Source organism: Mustela putorius, unplaced genomic scaffold, assembly GCF_011764305.1.
Source record: "Mustela putorius furo isolate JIRA1106 unplaced genomic scaffold, ASM1176430v1.1 tig00003898_pilon_pilon_pilon, whole genome shotgun sequence".
Lineage (NCBI taxonomy): Eukaryota > Metazoa > Chordata > Mammalia > Carnivora > Mustelidae > Mustela > Mustela putorius.
Genome location: NW_025422047.1, coordinates 6486855 through 6505612, shown reverse-complemented (window position 1 = coordinate 6505612; position 18758 = coordinate 6486855).

Below are 18758 nucleotides of genomic sequence, written 5' to 3'. Positions count from 1 at the left end.
GGACTGCAATATTGTGAGTGTCCTCTTGACAGGTGTATCTTTGTAGATAAAGGGTACATGCTACTGGGAATAAAACCAATGCAATTTATTGAGCACATAAGTAAACACTTTACATGATAGATCATTTACTCCTTACAATAGCCCTATTAGGTAGGAATCAGTATTGTCTTTATTCTGCAGATGAGGAAATAGTGGCCTAATGAGTTTAAATCAAATGCTCAGCTAGGAAGTAGCAGAGACAGGTATAGTTGAACCGAAGATTCTAAAGCTTATGTTCTTAGTCATTGTGCTGTGTTACCTCATTTTTTAATAGGAGGTATTATTTTAAATTAAAGTTTTTAAAGGTATTTTAAAGGTATTTTAAATTAAAACATTTTTTCTTATTAAGAAAAAATTCTAATAAAATATAAAAATATAAAAATATAAAAATATGGGCAAATGAAAGGAGGGCAGAATCTTTAAAAATCCTCATTTCTATCCACCTCTCCTCTCTTTCTCTCTTCTGTGTCTGTGCGTGTTCCCATGTGCTTTGGTGAAATGTTTCATGATTCACTTTGGTTTATAGATGGATTAACCAAGCACAGTGAGGACACGAAGGATAGAACTAAAGTCACCCTTGGAGGTGAGGCAGGGACAAGATCGGCATGCAGGATCTCTTGGTGGTTTAACTCCTGAGGAAATTGGATAGGACAGATAAAATTCCTGCCAGGAAGCTGTGTTTGGGACTGTTTCTACCACAGTAAAGAGCAGAAGGCAGCAGGAATCTGAATTGCTCACATCTTTTAGAGGTCCCCAGGGGAGGGAGCATTTTTCCAACTTGCTGAAGAGTGTTCGAGACCATGACTTAGGGACTTTCAGTCCAGGAGCAAGCTGTTTACAGGCTCTGCCATTCCAAGCAATGTCACTTTCCCCAGGCTCCTGCTTGCTGGAGCTCCCTCTTCTGCAACACCATTATGAACTGTTGCTCCATTCATCTGGCCAGACTTCTTTCTTCCCCTCTTTTGGTTAGGGCTCTGAAATGGGTGGGTGGGGGAGAGAGGGCACTGGGTTTGGTGGTGCCTCTTCCAAGCACCAAATTCTCCATGCAGCTCTCTAATTTTTGGGAGAGTGTATAAGAGAAACCAAGTATAAATGATGAAACACACATGCCTCCCAATCTCCAAGGAGCAAGATCTGTCTTCATGGACTTTGATGTTCCCATTGGAATGCGTGTTCAAGGCTGGAACCAAACACTCGGCTCTTGGCTCCCTGTCCTCTGGGAAAGCAGGAACAGTCCTCTCCACTGAAATGTCAACGTGATGGGCAGATTGGGATTAAGCTGGGCTCCTGGCAACTGGTAGCTGCAACAGAGCAAAATAACTTCACCAACCACAAAGAGATAAGAGGACAACACTGGTGCCATTTTCCCAGCTGTCACCGATGGCTTTGGAGAAAAGGTCTCAAAAATTCCTGGGCTCTTACCTCTTCAGCGATTTTTTTTTTTAAAGATTTTATTTATGTTTTTGACGGACAGAGATCTGTCGCGGCCAGTGCGACAAATTGACCAGGAACGTGAGGGTAAGAGGATGAAGAAAAGAAGTTAAGAGACAAAGAGATGGGGGCAGGAGGAGCACTGAGGAGGATGTCCAACAGCGCTAAGTTTATTCAAAGCACTAAGGCCATATATATAGTGATAATAGAAGCAAAACACCTGTGTCTAGTTGAACAACCACAAGTTCCCATAATAAGTTTCACATTTAACTATAAGCAGACCTCATGACGCCAAACAGCTGATGCCAGTACAATTGTTCTGTATTGATACAGCAAACCTGAAAGTAATGTATGGGGGGTACTAGGGCAGCAAGGACCAGCAACGAACTTTTGACCCCAACCGAATTGTTCTCATTTGTTTAGCAAGCGTGTGGGAAGTCACGTGGGCGAGTGCTCAACACATAGCACAGACCCTTTCTCAGTGCTACTCGACTTTATTGACCTAAGCCTTTTGTTCGGCTATTCAGCCTTTAAAGGAGGCACAAGTCAGGGCCTGGTTTGGTCCTCGTCTCAAGCCTTAATGCGGCCTCCCACAGAGATCACAAGTAGGCAGAGAGAGAGGAGGAAGCAGGCTCCCCGCCGAGCAGAGAGCCCGATGCGGGGCTCGATCTCAGGACCCTGAGATCATGACCTGAGCCGAAGGCAGAGGCTTTAACCCAGTGAGCCACCCAGCCACCCCTCAGCAATTTTTATTGACGTTGGAAGCTGTCTTCCTCGACAGGGATGCTTTAGGGTCTCAAAGGGCTTAGGCCAGTGAGGAGGTATTTTGTTGCAGAAGGACTTTCCAGAATGTAATCCATAGACCACCTGCACCATCTGATGCAGTTCCTCAAAAGAAAGAAGCCCGAGCCTCTTATACCCAACGAATCAGGGTGTCAGGGTTTGCACCCAGGAATTTACATTTTAACAAAATCTAGGTGATTCTGCTATCTGTTTTATTAGGGTTTGGAAACCATTGGTGTATATTCATAAGACTCACAGATGAGTCCTTGGCAGGTGCCAGACAGGAAAATGCTTCCCATGTGATCTCACTTGATCCTTGAAAAAGATCATATGCAGTAGGTATTATTTCATAAATGAGGAAAGGGAGGCATAAAGAGGTTGCGTAACTTATTCTAGATCGCACACTTGTAAGTGGTAGAGGCACCACTGGAACCCATGTTTCCTTCTATCCAAGGAAAAGCATTGCAGCATTAGCAGAACTATGGAAGAGCATGCAAGCAACATGGGGGGAGAGCTGAGGTGAGTCCAAATACGGAGGTTCTAGAAGGGGAGTGAAAGACGTGTGCAGGTGGGAAAGTGCTCTGCCTTATGAAATGCTATTAAAAAGTGGAAGGACCTTATTCAGTCCCTTTTTTCTCATTCCACTAAAATCATCCTGTGGCTTCATGTCCATGGCTGGCCATGTACAGAGGAATGCTGGATACTTGCTGGTCTTGGGGAGCCCTGAGGAAGAGGAGTGGAGACTGGGGACCCCGCTGGGTAGAGTGGGGGTAACAGAGCTTCCGCTGAGTGTGAGTCCCTGCATCTTCCCGTTGCTCAGATTACTCACTTGGATCTCTACAAACCCAGGGGCCCTTTTATCCTATATTTTTGAGACACTTTGCCGTCAGGATATAATCTGCCCACATTCTCAGGCGCTGGGATTTGAGATTCCATTTTTTTCTAGACCCAGGTTGGCACTAACCACACATCCTCAGAATGGGATTATTAACTACCAGGCTGGGGTGAGAATCTGAGTTTGGAGGATCAAGTTCGGGCCCAGGTCTAGGGTCACCTTGGGATCATAGCTCTTTGTATTTTCTCTGGCCTAGTTTATTCGTTGCCATCAACATCATTTTGAGAAATGCTTAGTTCTTCAACGTTGAATAGTAAGGGGGAGCCATCAAGAGAGGCAGCGCGTTTTCTTCTCCTCCTTTCCTTCTCCCTGTCTTTTCTTCCCTCCCTCCTGCCCCCCCCACCCCCAGTCACCAAAGTAATGATATCAGCTCTTATTTTCCTATAGTTTCATGCCATAATCTTGAGTTTTGAAGGGGGAGCCGGATGCCGAATTCGTCAGTAATGAAATAGTTTCTTTTTAGAGTTTCATTCCTGCTTCATCTGATAGCAATTTGAAGACAAATTTATATTTGAATTTATTGAAGACAAATTTTACGTATACGATATTTATAGATCAGCTTGTAAATAATTCGCATGGCGTTGACACGAAGCTGTTCCCTCTGTGAGTAATGCGTGATTACGCCTGTATTCCAACTCCCATTCTCTTCAGTCATACAGTTTTGTTCCTTTGAAGTATAGATACTTTACATTTCTTGATGCATTTACTCTAAGTTTATGGCTATTTTTATGGATTTGCCCAAGTTTTTTCTTGTGTTGGGGAGCTATTGCAGATAGAATATTGCTATTCTATCTTTTAACTGGACTCTTTCAGGAAATCTTATTGGTTCAAATGGCCGCTCAGTTGATTATTATGAATTTTCCAAATGCATAATCACAGTTTTTGCTAAAAATGTTACTTTTCTCTTCTTTCCAGTATTAGTATCTTATTTTACAGTAACTTTTTTTTTGTCAAGGTACCTAGAACACAGCTTCTTTGACAATGTAGAGTAACAGTGGCAACAGAAGGTAGGATTATCTTATTTCTAACTTTGTTATCTCAACACTTTGAGCCTTAAGTATAAAGGACATTATTGGTCAACAGAGATGATCATTATCATTTAAACAAAATATTTTTGTAAAGATTTTATTTATTTATTTGACAGACAGAGATCACAAGTAGGCAGAGAGGCAGGCAGAGAGAGAGGAGGGGAAGCAGGCTCCCTGCTGAGGCAGAGGCAGAGGCAGAGGCAGAGGCAGAGGCTTTAACTCACTGAGCCACCCAGGCGTCCCTCAAATAAAATATTTTTTTAAAGGTTTATTTGTTTTAGAGAGACAGGGTGAGAGCGTGGGGTGTGTATTGGCAGGGGGAGCGAGAAGCCTAAGCAGATTCGGTGATGAACGTGGAGCCTGATGCAGGGCTCAATCGCATGGCCCTGAGCTCAGGGTCCTGAGATCACAACCTGAGCTGAAACCAAGTTACAGTCGCTTAACTCAGGTACCCCAACAAAATGTTTCTTTCTGACTTCACTATGATTATTTTTAAATGAAGGGATGAAAGCTGTGTTTTATCTAATGTCCTTCAGGCATCTGTTGAGATGGTTATATGATTTACTAATGAATGATACCAATATTCCTAATATTAAATAATTTGAATATTCTTGAAATGCAACTTGGCTGCTTTGAATTATTCTTTTGATACTTAGCTGTATCATAGGATAGATATTATATCTCTATATAGCATACGTGACATTGTGTAGTGTGTCTGTGTGCGTGTTTGTGTGTGTTGATTGTCATTTTGGATAGCAGGTTTCTACCAACTCTTAAAATTAATCAGAAAGCTTTCCATCTTTTGCAATTTTCTGAGGTAATCCCCCAAAGGTTGGAATTATATACCATTTAGGACAGGTGGCTTTTTTCATGGTATTCTCTTTATCTTTTTTTTCTTTCCATTTTCAATTGGGATACTAATTGAATATGTCTTGATGAGTTATTTTTTTCCATTCAAGTGTTCTAGAAAATTTTCTGATCCATTGACACTTTTAAGTGTATTAGCATAGAATTGTTTGCAGTACTCCCTTAGAGCATTAGTATCTTTCTTAGTTACAGTTCTATTCCTTTTCTCTTTCCTAAAGTTGATTATTAATGCTTTCTCCTGTTTTCTGCTCAGCTTATTTTTATTCTTGCTCAATGCTTAAGGCATTTATGAAACCACAATTTTTCCTCTAAATAAACTTTGGCTGCACACACACTCTGCATTTGACATGTTGTTTTGTCGATATCATTTTTTCCCCCCTAAAAACTCTAAAACTGCAAATTTGGCTTCCTCTTTGACCCAAGAGTTATTCAGGGAAGTGTTTTATCAGCTCCTTTCTAACACTGGCCATTCTGCGGTACAATGAAAGGCACAGAGAGTACACTTCAAGCAGGAGATGTTGAGGGAAGTCTAGACTGAGACAGTGCTGGAATAGGGAGCGTGGGCAGAGTGCTTGATAAGCAGTCTGGGGGTTCCTCTGAGACGGATGTGAAAAACAGGGCAGAGGATGCTCCAAGGAAGCTTGCAGAAAGCAGAAATAAAAGCAAACCTCAGGACTGAACAAATGGCTGGTCCTGGTTCTGGCCTCTCTGCCTATGACGGCTCATGGAGGCATTCCTTCTCAGGCTGGACCACCTTCTCCTGGCTTAGCACTGGGAGGACATGGAGAGTCATGCAACCATCTCTCACCCTTGCTGAGCTAACCTGCCAAGCCAGGTGTGCATGCCGCGTGCGAAGAAGAGGACCTGATGACATACTCTTCTGTCTCCACCCATAGGGATCTCCTCTCAGGAACTATGTAAAAGGCCTCCTCTCTCTGAGTGGTAAAAAGGTGGAGAGGTTGGACAATACATTTCTTTCTCTTTTTTTTTTTCCCAGTCCATATTTCTTTTATTCCTTTCATTTTCCCCCCAGATGTATTGAGATATAATTGGCATTTAACCTTATATTAGCTTAAGGGTGATGTGATTTGCTGCCTGTATGTATTATGAAATGATGGCTGCATGTTTAGTTAATATCCATCATCTCACACAGTTACTCTATTAGCAACTTGCAAATATGTAATATGGTATTGTTAACTGTAGTCACCGTGTGGTAGATTTCTTTCTTTTTTTTTTTTTTAAGATTTTATTTATTTATTTGACAGACAGAGATCACAAGCAGGCAGAGAGGCAGGCAAAGGGGAGGGGGAAGCAGGCTTCCCGCTGAGCAGAGAGCCTGATGTGGGGCTCAATCCCAGGACCCTGGGATCATGACCTGAGCTGAAGGCAGAGGCTTTAACCCACTAAGCCACCCAGGTGCCCCGTGTGGTAGATTTCATCCCTGCAACTTATTCCTCTTATAACCGAGAGTTTGCACCTTTTGACCCTCTTCACTCATTTCCCTTCCTCCTCCCAACATTGAGCCTCTGACAACTACCAGCATGTTCCTGGTTTACAGGGGCTCCTCATATTAGTGAAATCATACAGGATTTGTTTTTCTCTGACTTATTTCACTTAGCATAAAGCCCTCCACGTTCATCCGTGTTGCTGCAAAAGGCACGATTTTCTTCTTTTTAACGGCTGAATACTATTCCATCGTGTATCTATGCCACAGCTTCTGTATCCATTTTTCTGTTGATAGACTGTTAGATTGTTTCTGTATCTTGGCTGTTATGAATACTACGGTGACCATGGGAGTGCAGATTTGTCTGAGATAGTGATTTTGTGTCCTTCAGATAAATACCCAGAAGTGGAATTGCTTGATCAGATGATAATTCTGTTTTTAATTTTTTGAGGGCCTTCCATGCCGTTTTCCACTATGGCTGCTCCAGTCTATGTTCCTGCCAGTGACACACAAGGGTACTCTTTTCTCCACATCCTCGGAACACTTGTTATTTCTTTTCTTTTTGCAGATAGCCAGTCTGACAGGTGGGAGGGGGTATCTCACTGTGGTTTTGATTTGCATTTCCCTGATGATGAGTGATGCCGAGCATCTTTTTCATGTACCTGTTGGCCATGCATGTGTCTCCTTTGGAGAAATGTCTGTTCACTGCCTCTGCCCACTTTTTAATGGGATTGTTTGTTTTCTCTTTTCTACTTGGAGAGCACCAGTAGCACCAGTGCCTTTTGCCACAAATGACAGAGCAACTCCCTTTGGCAAAGATGGACTTCATATTTGGATATTTTTTTTCTGTTTTCTTTTCTCTGTTTGGTACATCTTAAGCCCGGCCTATGTTTGGTTTGACAAGTGAACCTTCACACTGACAAGCAGTGGCTTGGAGGAGGCCTGAAATAAATGGGAGACAGGGTCAGCCTGTGCCTCTTTCTTTGTCACAGGTGTTGGCATTCATTTTTCTCCTCTTTCTTTCATCTGAGGCAGGCTTGCAGAGTCCCGGGTGTTGGGGGTGTCTGCCCACCTCTTTCCTGTTGTTTTCCGTTTGCAGGTTGGATGGGCCTCTCAGGGTGTTTCAGCTGACGCAGTAGCTTAGCTTTGCTTTACCCCTTATGATGGTTTTGGAAGTGAGCTTCCTGGTCATTCATCCTTGAACTGACAGTTCTGTGTTGTAGACTCCTAGCAGAACATCCCATGATGGCTGGCAGCTCCAGTCAGACACAGCCTGAGGTTTCGTAGTAAGGTCACAACCTTTGATCCGAAGCCAGCCTAGGGACTGGATGAATTTTGAAACAAACTCTAAGAGGTAGCATGGGTCCCAGGAGAAACAAGGGGAAACCTATCATTAGGTCCGTTCTCTTCCTTTTAAGGATTTTCTGCAAATATGGTTCCTTTCTCCCTTTAGAGAGTTTGTTATTTTTTCTCCCAGTTCACATCTCTCCTCACAAAAGGGTTTGTTAGACTCATCCAACCTGGAATAGGATTTCTCTGCTATGGAAGAGAGTGCTGATTGTCCCCCGATTCCAATCCTTCAGGAGCTGGAGTGCTCGAAGGGTATCTGGGCCTGTGGCAGCCTCTCTTGCAGCTCTTCATGGCCAAGTGACTAGGTTCTGGCTTCTGCTGCCTCGTCCCTGTTGTCCCCGTGAGTAGAATGCAGGTGTGCCGGCCATCTTGGGTCACAGGATGGAGGATAACAGACCAGGTCTGGCAGGACAACAAGATGGACAGAGCCAGAATCTCAGGCATGGAGGGGTTTGTACTTTCAGCCCATCTTATACTCAGTCTTTTTGATTTAGGTTCTGTTCTGGCATTTGAGCCTGATCTCATGATGCCCAGGAGATGTCAGTTGGTGGGGCCTGAGTAACAAAGCAGCAAGGGTTCTGTCAGAGGGACTCAGTAAAGGCAGGTATTTGGCTTTGCATGGCTGTTCTGGGGGGCTGGTCACATACCTGATCACCTTGTGCCCAGTGGCCCATTTGACAGTCTACAGTCACTGTCTTTCCATGGGAGTTTGCCATGTCTGAGTTTCCTCCCAGTCCTCATCCAACACAGCACACGGAGGCAGGAGAAAGCTCGCCACACTTTCTGAGGAGACATTTTAAACCGTCCTTTAAAATTGTTTTGTATACTGAAATTAGAAAAGATAATAACCCTTCTTTTTTTTTTTTTTTTAAGATTTTATTTATTTATTTGACAGAGATCACAAGTAGGTAAAGAGGCAGGCAGAGAGCAGGGGAGGGAGAAAGCTCCTGGCTGAGCAGAGAGCCCGATGAGGGGCTCGATCCCAGGACCCTGGGATCATGACCTGAGCCGAAGGCAGAGGCTTTAACCCACTGAGCCACCCAGGCGCCCATAAACCTTATTCTTGAGTATAAAAATAAAATATTCTTTGTGTTTCTATAAAAAGTGGTTGCAATTTTAAGCATTTTTTGGGCATAAGATATATCAACGAATATAAAAATGAATAACTAGAGACCATGTTTTAAAACATCAGTAGTGTGAGGGGTGCCTGGGTGGTTCAGTTGGTTGAAGGACTCAGAAAGAGTCCGACTTTCGGTTTCAGCTCAGGTCATGACCTTGGGGGTCTGGGATTTGTTGGGCTCCGTGCTCAGCAGAGGGTCTGCCTGAAGTTCTCTTTCCCCACTCCTCCTGCTCATGAGCATCATCTCTTTCTCTTTCTCTTCACTAAAATTAATAAATGAATCTCAAAAAAAAAAAAAAAAAAAAAGAAGAAAGAAAGAAAGAAAAAGAAAAAGGAAAGAAAAGAAAAGAAGTTGTGTGAAATAGTTTAGGTAGAAAGTTGGCAAACTATTCACCTAAAGGGCCAGATAATAAATGTTTTTGACTTTATGGGGCCCGTATGGTCTCAGTGAGAACTCCTCGGCTGTGTGTTCACAGACTGAAAGCACCCTAGTAAATTCGTAAATGAATGGCCAGGGCCGTGTGCCAGTGAAACTTTACTCAAAAAAACATGCGGCAGACTGAATTGAGCTTGTGGACTGCAGTTTTGTTGATCCCTGATTTAGGGTCTTTGGAATATGTTCACTGTTCGGGGAAGTTGTATACAAGATTGTTTAAAGGGTTAACTGCTTTTTGTATTCTGCTTATTTTGAATTGGAAGGATTTGACAGTTGCATGGATAATAATCCTTTTAGAAGAATGTTAGTATTTCAGTGGACTCTTTGCTTGAACAGGAAGGATGCTACTATTAAATTAGAAGAGTTGTCTGTCAATGGTAAACTCTCTATACTGACCATGTGAGGTAAATGCTCACAGATCCCAGCAAGGGAAGGGGATGGGCTGGGAGTCTTGGATCCTAGGTGTTGTGGAAATATTTTGGAAGAAAATAGGTTTGCTCAGGACAGAAGAAAGCTGAATTACTCCTTCCTTCCTTCCTTCCTTCCTTCCTTCCTTCCTTCCTTCCTTCCTTCCTTCCTTTCTTTCATATTTATTTATCTGAGAGAGAAAGAGGAGTGGAGGGGCAGAGGGAGAGGAAGATAAAGCATCTCAAGCAGATTCTGTGCTGAGCGTGGAGCCCAACAAGGGGCTTGATCTCACCACCCTGCGATTGTGACCTGAGCCTAAATCAAGATTCAGATGCTTAACCGACTAAGCCACCCAGGTGCCTCCTAGGTTTATTTCTTTCTTGCAGAACTATATTTTTAATCTTTAGTATCGCTTCCAGTAGCTCTGTGGAAGACACCAAACCTAGGAAAGTATTCAAAGATGTGTTCATCTGAGGGTCACAGTGTTCATACAAGCCCTTTAAAGTGGGGACTCAAGATTATTTGTCTTTTTCCTCACAAGGGAAGAATCGAAGATGATTGGGCATTTTTGTGCTTTCGTTTTTATTTAGGAAATCCTGACAGGAAAGAGGCACACCCTTTGAGAATTTAGCAAAACCAGAGAACCATGCCATAATATTTGCGGATTTACATATGCGCCTTCTAAGGTAATTTTGTGGTAAAGTATCCTTGTGGTTTTGGAATGAGGAATGTAATGTTTATTTTCCTTTTGGAAAAAAGAGTGTTTGCCTGTGCTTTGATTTCAGCCCATTGAAATTCAATGTCTTCATTGAATGCTTTCTATGTGCTCGGTCCATATATGTTAAAAGGGGGAAAGAATCGGGAGATAGGTCCTAGAGTTGCCTTACAGGAAAGAGGCTCATGGTTATAGATTTGATGCCTTATTCCCATTGTTTGCATAGATCAGCACCCTAATATAGGAGAGCTGTCATGGTTTTCTCTGCTCTTTTACCCTGGTACTTGGAAGAGAAAATATGGAACCCTGTGGTCCCTCAATCTGCCCAAAACAGCTGGGGTCCCTCTGGGCATGCCCCTTCTCTCAGATGGGTCTTGTGGGCACATGATTTTTTAAAAAATTAATTTTCTCACAGGTCCTCTTAGAAAAGCATCACTCTGGGGTCCTGAAAGGGACCCAGACTTGCCTCATCAAACTCCTGCTTCAGACCCCAGGGCAAACAAAGTACGTGGACACAAGATAACCCCTTCTGCAAACAGGGTGCCCTTTGAAAGTGAACACAGCAAATACTTGAGGTGCTTTTCTTCCCGCCTTTCCCTTCCTAAGCCTTATATGGCAGAGGGGCCACAAGGACCAGCCTTGCTGCTTGTAATAAAAGGAATTCTTTGATGTGGGGGACTGAACTGGGCTCTTATGGGACTGTGGTGGGAGGGAGCCTGTGGAAAGGGGAATTAAAGTTCATGGAGGAAGCTGTAGTCTTGAGGTCAAGCTGAGATGTGACCCTCCGAGCTTGCCAAGTCTGTAAGGGAACATAACTTGCCTTTGGACGGCTTCTCAGCAGCGCTTCTGTGGCCCCAAGTCTGTAGCCCTGGTGAGATATTCTCTGATGTAAACCGAGAGGGTCAGCCCAAACAGTACAGACCTGCCCTGTCCACACAGGCTGCCACCCAGTGGCATCTTCCAAGTAGGGACTTGGAGATTGGGAACATACACATGAAACTCTCACCTCAGTGCCCTAGCTACCTAGCTTTGTTGATGGCTTCTTTCCCACCAATACAGAGGAAGGCTGATTTTTCTTTTTTGTTTCTACTCCTTTAGAATTCACTGGTGGAAGGAAACTGATTTTTTTCTACTTAATTTATAAGCTTCCAGCCCTCCTTGAGTCCTACTAAAATCTCTCAAAATGTTGTCCTGCTGATCCCGAAACTCCAAAAATGACCATTGCTTCCTGTGACCCGAAGTCTCATTTATTTAATCCTCTTAAAAGTTGGAATTATTGCCAAGCCATAGTTTTTGTTTGATTTTATGTTTTGTATTCTCCCAGGGACACGAGCAACATCAATTTTAAAAGGGGTCATGTTTATGGTTATTGTCTCGTCAGTTGGCCTTTCTAGTTCTTAGGCACTGACCTAAGACTGTTGTGTTTGGGTTCCCAACACTACCGAGAATGTTGACATTTCAAGTCCCTTTCAACATTCTCTCTCTCTTTCTCCGTCTCCCCCTGTCTCCCTCCCTCCTTCTCTCTCTCTCACGTACACGACACACACACACACACATACACACTTCCTCTGTATTAAAGAAAAAGGCCTTACTTTAAAAACACATCAAAAGAAGGACTTAGTTTTTATTTTGCCTTTGTATCACTAGCATATTTTTAAGACTTTTTTTTTTTTTTAACTTTAAAATTAGTTTCTGGAGCTTGGACATTTGTGGTGACATATTGATGGCCAGTTAGAATGCCTGGGAGTCATTTTGGGTCAACCATCAACATGCTCTTCCCATCTGGTTGTTTTCCAGGTCTCTTGACTTTGGAACACAGGTTAAAAAAGTCTTCTGAGTCCTCTTCTCATTTTTTCAAGAAGGTTTCAGGGGCAAAACAAAGACTTTGACATAAAAAAGACTCAGGCTGAAGTCTCAGTCACATTCTATCTGTATGAAAGGTTACTTGCTTTCTCTAAATCTCAATTCCCTCATGTGCAAAATACAGATACCACCTGCTTGAGATCCTTCTGAATATTGTGATCATGCTTATAAAATGGCTAATATTAGTCTGATAACAGTGCATAAAAGATGTTTGCTCCTCTTCCCTGACTCCCCCCCATGCCTATCTTTTGGCCCCCCTCCTTGTGGGTATGTGGACTATAGCCAAGCTTGTGCATCACTTTGTAGTAGCCCCTGTGAGGGAAGGGAGGCTGTCGAGACTGGCCGAATGAGGTTGCATGGTCAACCGAGGTAGGGCAGAGAATCCTTTCTCCACATGCTGAAGGCAGGGAAGTCCAAGTCCCCTTTATTAGTTCTCTTAAACACCAGGCACCTTCTAGCCTTTCGTTGTATATTCATTCATCTTTGGAATCTGAGCTGGAGACCCTGCCACCTGAATTGGCCTGGCTGGGTGGTGCTTGGCTGCTGTACACATAACAAGAATGAAGGATGATGCCTGTCCCTGGTGATGTGGTGAACACAGTGGAACGTGGACAGAAGCTCATCCATCTGAGGGGCCACCCCTTCTCTTGACTCTCCTTACTTGAAGGATGGAAGAAATGACAAGACACGCAATGTTCTCTAGAAGCAGGAGGTCAGATTTCAGAGACTCTACTGATTCCCTCTGAACATTCAGTGTGATCATACTTGAGGTAGTCAAGCATGGTATGGGTAAGCACAGTCCTAGGATGTTAGTGTATAGTGCTGAGTGCATTGTTGGCATTAAAAGGAGTCATGTTGATGCAGGAAAGGAGAAGCTTCTCTCCTGATGCTGATAGCTGCTCCTACCAAAGGTTGTTCACATGACGAATACTTTTTCTTTCTCATGTTCTTACTCTTCCAGAGTAGGAGGGTATCAGCTGGTAAGCCACTAGCCCCTGTGCTGAATGATATTCTCAGAGGAGCTTACTCACAGAATCTGGCCTATATTTGCCCAACTTGATGTATTTCTTCTAAGATCCCATCCATGCTTCTTGATCTTTGGACTGTAACTCCAAATGGTTACAGATACTGACCCAAGTCATCTCAGCTTGCCGATCTATTTGGAGGCATAATGAACAGTGCAGAACTCCAAAGACTTGGACCTTAAAATAAGTGGGGCTATTGAAGGGAAATTAAGTTGGAATCAAGTGGAGACATATTGAAAATGGAAGGATATCACCATGGCACCAGAAGCATATTAGTTAAATTACCAGTGCTCAAGACTCTTGGCTATCTCCTTGCCTTGACACTGATGCATGGGCTAAGAATCTTGATTAAATGAACATATTTTAAAAAGCATTTTCTAATGTAGGTTCTATTAAATAGTTCCACTGGGCTTGAGAAAAATACCCAGAGTGCTGACCCCATCAATCTATTAATGGAAACATACACATGAAGTGACTTGTTGTCTTTATATAAATGCTTACCTAGGAAGATATTGTACACAGGGGATGTTTTGTGATGAGGAAAATGCAGTCATCTGAGAGAACTCTGGCAGGAGCCCTGCCTGGAGGAAGAGATGCTCCTTGTGAGACCCCTCTGAAGAGCAAGAGGGGAGAGTGATGGTGTGAGAGGGCTGAGTAGGACTAAGCGGTGCAGAGCAGAGTTGCTGAGCTGGTAGGCAATACAGAAGGAAGGAGGAAGGCAGGAGAATGTGGGCTCCGATCAGGTGAGTGCCCAGAGAGTGACCTTCTGCAAGCCATCTTGTCAAGCATCTCCCAAAAGGAAGGATTCATGCCCTGTGAGGGGGACTTATGGAGGATACTTAAGGTTTAATAGAAGACCTTTAGACAACTTCTTGACTTGCTACATCTGGTCTATCTTTTCTGTGACACCGTGATAGGTCCTGGGGTTACGAAATGAGACTCTCTCTCCCTTCTCTGAGCCAACACCATCTCTGAGGGGACAAGATCTACATAGACACATGCATAGTCTTATTTTTGGGGGGATGAACGTCACGGAAAGACAGCTGATACAGCATAGCATGCGCTATGTGAAGGATGAATCAGACTGCCAAAACCATAGTCTGATTCACTGCTTGACAATCTTTTTCTCTGACAATGAGCTATTTTTCAAATGTAAATGAATTTCAGATTTCTCTGAAATGACCAAAGACCACTTTTTGTTTCCAAAAGGGAAATGTACAGTACAGCCAAGGATCTGGCTTCCCTCTTTCTTTTTTCCCTGCTCAAAAAGGCAAGAGTGGAATAGGGCTTGAGAGGAACTCTGTGCTCAAGGAGGTCACATGACATTGGCAGCAGGTTCCACCCCAGGAACCCTGGAGCAGCCGAAACAGGCATCGGGACATTGCTTGCCGGGCCTGCACTGGGATGAACTGTTCTCTGTCTGAATGTTCTACCCTTTGAACTTTCCCCTTTGTTACCAGAGCCTCTTATGGATTATCTCATGCATTTACTTATTTATTTCTTCAGCACATATTTTGACCCCCTACTCTGTGTCAGTTAGTATAAGGCACTGGGGATCCAAGGATATACGGACCTAAACAGTCCCTGCCCCAAAGAGCTTAAACTCTAGGGAGGGTCACATTATTAATATAATAATAATTTCATACATTATTTTTGTTGTATAATATAGCTGCCTAAAAATTACAGTTTGGTCAGTTATGAGATAATTTTCAAAATGCCCAATGACTAATGAGTATGGTCATTTTCCAAAAGCCACACACATCATAATTTCAATATGGTGCTGGCGAGTGCTATACTGGCAAGGGATGGGGTATGATGAGAGTGTACAGAGGCCACTTGCCCTCGCCTGCAGGGCCTGGGAAATGTTTTGCTGAGGAGATGAGTTGTAGCATAAGACTAGGAGAATGAGTGAAAGTTAACTAGGAGAAAAGGAAGCAGAGATGAAGAACAGAAAGTGATCCAGGCAGAGGGAAGAGGATAAACAAAGTCTGGATTTGTCGACCCTTTCACGGATGCTCCAGACTGGTCCCCTTATACTTTTCAAACAAAGAGGATTCAAAATGCCTTCAATTGCCCATGTTATACACTGTCAGCTTCTTCCCAGATCTCCACAATTCTATCTCCCTGCTCTCAAGCCCTCTACTCGTCATGTCCAGCTGTCCGAGAGGCCAGTATTTCACAGATATCTTCCTTGACCTTGGTCATCAGGGCTTTGGTAGAAGACATATGTGTCTAGACAAAAGATTGGTTAGTCTTTGTGGAAGTAAGTGTTCCAGGTCTGACTCAACCTGACCGAGAGCCAAGAGAGAGATGATAAGCTTGACGGAAAAGATCTCCTTAATGAATGGCAGTAAAAAACAGCCCAAAGGTGAAGGCATGAAACAGCCTTGGCGTTTCCTGAGGCTTCTGGCTCCAGACAGGCTCTTAAAAACATCAAGGATTGGAGGTAGGCAGGTTATTTCATTTCCTCTCCGCTACTGGTACTTTAACACTTTCCTGCCTCTTGAATGGGTCTCCATTTCCCACACCTCCTGCACTGAACAGTCACCCTTCAGTTTTGAGGAGGTAAATACTATCTCTCTTGAGTTGTATTAAATGTCTAGGTTTCACAGTACATAGGAATGGAGATAATTCAGTCCACTGTCCCCCTTTCATTTTTCTTTAACCCTTTCAACCTCAGTGTGTTCACTTACAAAATGATTGGAAAGATGAGCCCATGATGTCACCCTGAGGACAGAGAGTTTAAACAACAGATTATAAATTATATGGAAAGTTGGATATTAAGGAGGAAAATTCCTTTATTATTCTCTAGTATCCCCAGGTGACCATTATCCATGGTGGAGTTATCACCTTATGTGCACTTAAGGGACCTCACTTCGGGATCACCAATACGGTAGTAATCTTGCAAGGGTTTTTTTTTTTTTTCTCCTTCCAGAAATAAGAGCTATAAAATGAGTTCTAATTAATAGCCATGAGACATACTTTGCTCTCAGTTTTAATGGGAAAATTTCAAAAACAAAGCTAAAGACACATTCTAATATGAGGGTCTTTCTAAAGTCTATGCCCTAGCAGGTGGAAGAGATAGGTTTTGACCTAGGTGTTTTGATTTCAGGTCTAATGATGTCTCTGTTTTATTTACTATCTCTGGGCCCAAGAACCCATGCCCCTGGAACAGCAAACAGCTCAGTCAATGGAGGGTGTCTGCTATGATTCATCATGACATCCTGGTATGTTTTGGAAGACCGCGGTATTGGAAAAGCAAGATTATTTTTTTCCCATTTAGTATCCAGGAGGGCAACTCAGGTCCTATAAAGGAGCTCCTGGGTTTCATCTACTGGCTGATAATTTGATGCATGTCCTGAGGATCTTAAAAGGGCTCTGATCAGAACTCGGTCTCCAGTTCTATGTCTGGGTGGATGAAGGTAGGTTTTTGGGATGAAAGAGGGTAACGCTATGTTAAAGCATAATGAAGACGCATGTTCCTAGGCCGAGACTAAGTGTGATCATCTTGTACCACTAGCCTTCATACTGGAGACACTGCTGGATGTTTAAAAATGTTGAGCAACCAGGACTTGGAGAAACACCCTGCATAAGGTTTAAGGGCTTGTCCTGGGCTCCCTTGCTGCAGGGGGAGAGGTAGGGATGTGGAACAATAACAGATTCTGGAGTCAAACAGACACAGGTTCAAAACTGGTTGCTACCACTTCTGGGCTTGTGTGATCTGAACTTTAGTTTTCTTACTGGTCAAGTGAAACTAATAATACCTGTCTCAGAGGATTTCCCTGAGGACTGAAATGTGTGAATAAAGCAACCCCCCCTACCCCGCTCCCACCGCAGTCCATGTGAGAGGCGGTGCTCCAATGTTGCACAGAGGACTCTTTATTCTATGATCATTTGTTTATTTTACTACATAATTATTTACTATTTGTTTATCATCTGCCCCTCTAGAAGGTCAGTTACATCATCTTTGGTGCCTATAATAGTGCCAGGAACATGGTTGATATGAATAAACACTTGCTGAATGGGGAATATTACTTAAATAAATCTACCGATGCTAAAGCAGAAAGGTACAAGTCCTCAGAAAGCTACAAGAAAATTAAGTGTCTTAATATCTGTGATATGTGAAAACTCTGAGAAGTCCAGGGAAGGACACAGCTGTCTCAGGCAACTGCAGGCCATGAGGGTTATGGCCCTCTGGAGGGGAGGGCATCGGCTGCCTTCTTCCCTGAGACACCTGCAGCTCCAGGGCACCAGAGACGCTCTTGCAGCTGGGGCAGGGAGTCAGGCTGACCGCAAACGTCGAGACAAAGTAGCTCCTGCGTCGACACACAGGCGCCGTCTTTCCTCCACCTGGGTCTCTAGGTTCATGGTATCCTGAACTAGATAAACCTATGTTCTGACAGTGAAGATGTGGAGCTGTGCAAAGCCTCCTCTGCACGTGGCTAGGGAAACTCTGCTCCAAAGCGGAGACTGGCTGGAGATCTGGCTTCCCTGGATTAGTAGAGAGTGTGAACAGGTCGATCCTTCTGCGTCTGCTTGCTTATGGGGCGTAAGCTTCTAAAATGCCTGCTACTCTTCCACAGTTCTAGCTGGGGGGACAAGTGTCACAGGAGCAGGACACGCAGACAGCAGCATTTCGCAGAAAGCATGCGGCAGATTCGCGGTCTTTGTCAAAGGTGGAGGCATGTGTCAAAACCGTGATGACACATGGGGCAGGCTTTGCTAGTTACTTAAAAATAGCTGAGGGTTTGGTTAACCACAGGAAAGCTGGGGCGGGGGGCAGTCCCTCTGCTCTTATGTTCCTTCCTTAGATGATTCGGGGTGGTCTCTAGCTCAGTGTCAGAAAGCCAGATCTCTGCAGGCCACCTGTTGCCAAGTGACAGGAATCATTTGGCAGGAGTCATGAATGGTGACCGGAGTGGGTGGGGCAGAGGGGCGGAGCCTGGAGGAGGCACCGGAAGCTGCTAAAGCCCTAGGCAAGGGGCCTTAGAGCTCTGTTGCTGCAGATCCGAAAGGCATATGGTTGACAGATGTTATTTACAAGCAGGGCCGAGCAAACTGAAAGAAGCAAAATTCTATGTAGTAGAGTCAGAAGAAAAAAGTCAGTCAAAGAACACCAGCGATTACCACACCCATGACATTTACCCGTTTCTTTGTGTTTGGGGTTTACTTCTGAAATTCACTTCTTCTTGTGGGCTGGCTTGTGTAAATAATGAAAGAGAGCACGGGGTCACTTTGACCTCTTTTGCTTTCATTTGAGCAAGTTTCACACCATGAGCTGTAACACAGTTATTAGAGAGGAGGTCTCCTACTAACCCCTACCCCCACCCCAAATGGTGAGCTCCTTGAGGGCA